Genomic DNA, 5,631 nt, shown 5'->3' with positions numbered 1-5,631 from the left:
CGGCTGACTTGAAACACCCTACTTCTCTGCTTCTGATTGTCTAATCCTTGCCCTGCCTTCAAGGCTCCGCTTAAAGTCCGTCTCCACCAGGAAGCCTTCCTTGAATAGTTTAGTCCTTGATAGCCGTGTGCCATGAAGAAAGGGAATGGATTCAAATACTCTGTCTCTGGGTCCTAGTTTCTGCTCAGCTACCTGACCTCTGACTCCTCATTCATAAAATGAGTTCTTGAATTACCTGATCTCCAAAGCCCTCAGTGGTTAATATAGTCTATAATGCTAATCTCTCCATGCTTGGAACTTCTAGCACTTATATTGTTGCAACCATTCGCTTGGTACCAAACCTATGCTTATCTGCTTACCTGCATTGTTGTTTATCTTTTTTTTTTTTTTTTTTTTTGAGACAGAGTCTTGCTCTGTCGCCCAGGCTGGAGTGTAATGGTGCCATCCTGGCTCACTGCAACCTCCACCTCCCAAGTGATTCTCCCTGCCTCAGCCTCCCGAGTAGCTGGGATTACAGGCACCTTCCATAACACCCAGCTAATTTTTGTATTTTTAGTAGAGATGGGGTTTCACCATATTGGTCAGGCTGGTCTCGAACTCCTGACCTCAGGTGATCTGCCCACCTCAGCCTCCCAAAGTGCTGGGATTACAGGCATGAGCCACTGCGTGTCTGGTTCATCCAACTAACTTGTAACTCCCTCAAGGACTAAAAATGTCCTTTAATTATTTGCAGCCCTGTCATTTAGGATAGAAGTTTTGGTAATAAATGTTTTTGGTAATCGTGACTATGACAGATAATTACGAATGCTTGTGCCACTTTTCCTAATGCTGCTTTGAGGATGTTGTTGCTGCCACAAACATCCTTTGTATTTCTGGAACACTGTAAGTAATGGAAGGGTTGTCTACTGACATAGGCAGTGGTTAAAACCATGGAATCCATCCATTATTTGCTAGTGACTTTGTGTCTTAGTGTAACTCCTTTAAAACTCAGTTTATAAAGGCTGGGAACGGTGGCTCATGCCTGTAATCCCAGCACTTTGGGAGGCCAAGGTGGGTGGATCACATGAGATCAGGAGTTCAAGACCAGCCTGGCCAACGTGGCAAAACCCCGTCTCTACTACAAATACAAAAAAGTAGCCAGACGTGGTTGTGCATGCCTGTAGTCCCAGCTGCTGGGGAGGCTGAGGCAGGAGAATTGCTTGAGCCTGGGAGGTGGAGGTTTGCAGTGAGCCGAGATTGTGCCACTGCACTCCAGCCTGGGCGACAGAGGAAGACTCCATCTCAAAAAAAAAAAAAAAAAAACAGAAACAACAACAACAACAAAACCCTCAGTTTTTTGTTCATTTGTTTGTTTGTTTGAGATGGAGTCTTGCAGTGTCGCCCGGGCTGGAGTGCAATGGCGCGATCTCGGCTCACTGCAATCTCTGACTTCCACCTGGTTTCATGCAATTCTCCTACCTCAGCCTCCCAAGTAGCTGGGATTACAGGCGTACACCACCACACCTGGCTATTTTTTTGTATTTTTAGTAGAGACGGAGTTTCACTATGTTAGCCAGACTGGTCTTGAACTCCTGACCTCATGATCTGCCCGCCTCGGCCTCCCAAAGTGCTGGGATTACAGGCATGAGCCACCACACCTGGTCAAAAACCTCAGTTTTTAAATTTGATTTTTACATGGAAAGATAATGCCAATGTTGGCAGGTACTACTGACTGGCAAACCTGATCTTCAGTCTAACTCCCTCCTCCCTTATGTACCTCTACCTTATGGGCTATAAAAAGTAGAAAGTGGCCCGGGCGTGGTGGCTCACACCTGCAATCCCAGCACTATGGGAGGCCGAGGCAGGCAGATCATGAGGTCAAAAGATTGAGACCATCCTGGCCAACATGGTGGAACCCTGTCTCTACTAAAAATACAAAAATTAGCAGGGCATGGTGGCGTGCACCTGTAGTCCCAGCTACTCAGGAGGCTGAGGCAGGAGAATCACTTGAACTCGGGAGGAAGAGGTTGCAGTGAGCCAAGATCGCACCACTGCACCCCAGCCTGGGCAACACAGCGAGACTCCATCTCAGGGAAAAAAAAAAAAAAAAGAGGAGAATGTGTGTTCCAGCTTCTCTTGCAGAATTGGCAGTGTGGTTCAGTTATCACCAGTAAGACATAAATGAAGTCTGAGGTATTGTTCCTTCTCCTCTGTGTATTCTTTTATTCTGCCTGTAACACACATGTAATGGCTAGAGCTGTAGCAGCTATCTTGTAACTGTAAGGGGATAAGCAGAAAACAAAAACCAACATTTTAAGGCTGGAGGAGCAGAAATATGGAGGGATCCTGAGTCCATGACAGCATCATTGAGCAGCTCTTCTAGCCTTGGACTGTATACCTTGGAAGTCCTTGCTACATGAGAAAAAATCCTCCCATTTACCATCAATTTAAGCTACTGTCATTAAGGTCTTCTATTACTTGCAGCTGAGTGCATCTCTAATGAGTACCTCATTGCAGTCTGGTTATGAGGGTAAATGAGATTAATGTAAATCTCTTAGAATCTCCCAGAGTAAGTCCTCAACAGAAGGTTACTGTTACCATTTGAAAGTATACCTCCACTGGCCGGGCGCAGTGGCTCACGCCTGTAATCCCAGCACTTTGGGAGGCCGAGGCGGGCAGATCACAAGGTCAGGGGATCGAGACCATCCTGGCTAACATGGTGAAACCCCATCTCTACTAAAAATACAAAAAAAAAAATTAGCCGGGCGTGGTGGCGGGTGCCTGTAGTCCCAGCTACTCGGGAGGCTGAGGCAGGAGAATGGCGTGAACCAGGGAGGTGGAGCTTGCAGTAAGCGAGATCGCACCACTGCACTCCAGCCTGGGCTACACAGCGAGACTCTGTCTCAAAAAAAAGAAAAAGAAAGAAAGTATGCCTCCATTACCATCTATTTTCCCCCAGCCCCGGTCCTGTGGCATCTGAGCTTTAAAAGGGAAGAAACACAGGTGCTTACCTGTTTTTTTCATCAACCTATGCATTCCTGAGGAAATATTATCATATTTCAAAGATGCCATCATAGGCAACATCTTTCAAAAAAGCAAGAGAACTAGAGCACTGAGCCAAGGTATTGGTCTCTCCTATCTCCAATCTTCTCCTCTATGTATACTGGATAAACACAACTCCAGCAAAAAGCCTTCCCTGGGGCCTTTCTTTGCCCCTGCACTTATGAAATTTCCCCCAAGTTAATACCTGAATGCCCTTCCTTGGCTCTTCACAAGCTGCTTTTCTCTCCGTCTTCAAGCCTCAGCTCCCAAGACCCCTCCTCATAGAGACCTTCCCTGGTGACCTTTTCTTTTCTTTTCTTTTTTTTTTTTTTTTTTTTTTTTAGACAGAGTCTCACTCTGTAGCCCAGGCTGGAGTGCAGTGGCGCGATCTCGACTCACTGCAACCTTCGCCTCCGGGGTTCAAGCGATTCTCCTGCCTCAGCCTCCAGAGTACCTGGGACTATAGGCACCCGCCACCACGCCCGGCTAATTTTTTGTATTTTTAGTAGAGCCGGGGTTTCACTGTGTTAGATAGTCTCAAACTCCTGATCTCATGATCCACCGGCTTCGGCCTCGCAAAGTGCTGGGATTACAGACTTTTCTAATCCTGGGTGGGATTACAGATCTTTTCTAAGGCTGCCTTCTCCACTATTCTCCATTTCTTTTTATTTTTAAATTTTTCTGTAGAGATGAGGTCTCCCTTTGTTCCCCAGGCTGGAGTGCTGTGGTGCAATCATAGTTCACTGAAGACTCAAACTCCTAGGCACAAGCAATCCCCACCTCAACCCGAGTAGCTGGGACTACAGGTACACACCGTCACGCATGGCTAATTTTTAAATTTTTTTGTATAGACAGGGTATTGCCATGTTTATCAGGCTGGTTTTGAACTCCTGGCCTCTAGCAATACACCTGCCTCAGCCTCCCAAAATGCTGGGATGACAGGTGTGAGCCATTGCACCCAGCCTACTCTCCCGTCTTACCATCTGCTTATTTTCTCTTGTAATTATCTCATGTATTTGTTTGCTTGTTGTTTGTCTTGGCTTTTAGGCTGCACACTTCATTCGAGCAGGATCTTACCTGTTTTGTTCACCAATGCACCTGAGCACATAGCATAGTGCCTGACACTTAGTAGATGCTCAATTAATATTTGTAAATTCTTTTTTTTTTTCCTTGAGACAGTCTCACTCCATCACCCAGCCTGGAGCACAGTGATGCAATGTTGGCTCACTGCAACCTCTACCTCCTGGGCTCAAGGGATCCTCCCACCTCAGCCTGTGGAGTAGCTGAGACTACAGGCACGTAGTCCCACACCTGGCTAATTTTTGTATTTTTTGCAGAGATGGGATTTTACCATGTTGCCCAGGCTGGTCTCAAACTCCTGAACTCAAGTGATCTGCCCACCTTGGCCTCCCTAAGTGCTGGGATTACAGGTATGAGCACCATCATGCCTAGCCAATATTTGTTAATTCATTAACCAAACCTCTAAAAGCCCAATGAAGTTTTAGTTCTAGCCTAAAATCTATGCTGGTAAAACAGGATAAATTGGTGGCTTATTGCTCACATGTCAGAAGGCTCCTTTGTTTTATGAAAAGATTCAAGGCAGATGTCAAAAAGAATTAAGCTTCACTTTCAAAAATTCCTTTTATATTCAGATTTTCAGGAACATGGAAACGGTATTACAGGAAGTGATCTACATCTTATTGCTCCTACGTGTGCAGCATTTAATTTGTAAAGATTGCTAAAGATGCTATGTCTCCCAAACTGTGTGTACTTCTCATTAAATGTTTTTCTGTCTCATTTCATTGGGAAAAGCCATAAAATGGCAAGGCAGGTCAATAAACAGCAGCGATAGTTCTTTCTTTTTTTTTTTTTTTTTTTTTGAGACAGAGTCTCGCTCTGTCGCCCAGGCTAGATAGAGTGCAATGGTGCGATCTCGGCTCACTGCAAGCTCCGCCTTCCGGGTTCATGCCATTCTCCTGCCTCCGAGTAGCTGGGACTACAGGCGCCCGCCACCAAGCCCAGCTAATTTTTTGTATTTTTAGTAGAGACAGGGTTTCACCGTGTTAGCCAGGATGGTCTCAATCTCCTGACCTCGTGATCCGCCCGCCTCGGCCTCCCAAAGTCCTGGGATTACAGGCGTGAGCCACCACGCCTGGCCGATAGTTCTTTTAAGCTTATATCCTAAATCACCTTGGCTTTAGCGAGACACACACATGTGTGGGGGAGTTTCAGTCTATTGTATTTTGTGGCTATGATTTATGATTTGCAAAAATCTCAGAGGTTGATGAAGGTGGCAGGGAAAACAAAGCCAAGGTGCCCAGGTATGGATGTGTGTGTTCAGAACAGGATGTATACTCGTGTGTTAAAGTTGGTGGCTGGGTGTGGTGGCTTATACCTGTAATCCCAGCACTTCGCCAGGCTGAGGTGGGAGGATCATTTGGACCCAGGAGTTCAAGACCAGCCTGAGCAACATAGCAATATCCCAACTCCACAAAAAAAGAAAAACAGAAAAATTAGCCGGTGTGCTGGCTCATGACTGTGGTCCTGGCTACTTGGGAGGCAAAGGTGGGAGGATTGCTTCAGACCCAGGAGTCTGAGGCTGCAGTGAGC

Source organism: Pongo abelii, chromosome 17, assembly GCF_028885655.2.
Source record: "Pongo abelii isolate AG06213 chromosome 17, NHGRI_mPonAbe1-v2.0_pri, whole genome shotgun sequence".
Taxonomy (NCBI): Eukaryota; Metazoa; Chordata; class Mammalia; order Primates; family Hominidae; genus Pongo; species Pongo abelii.
This window is presented reverse-complemented; position numbering follows the sequence as displayed.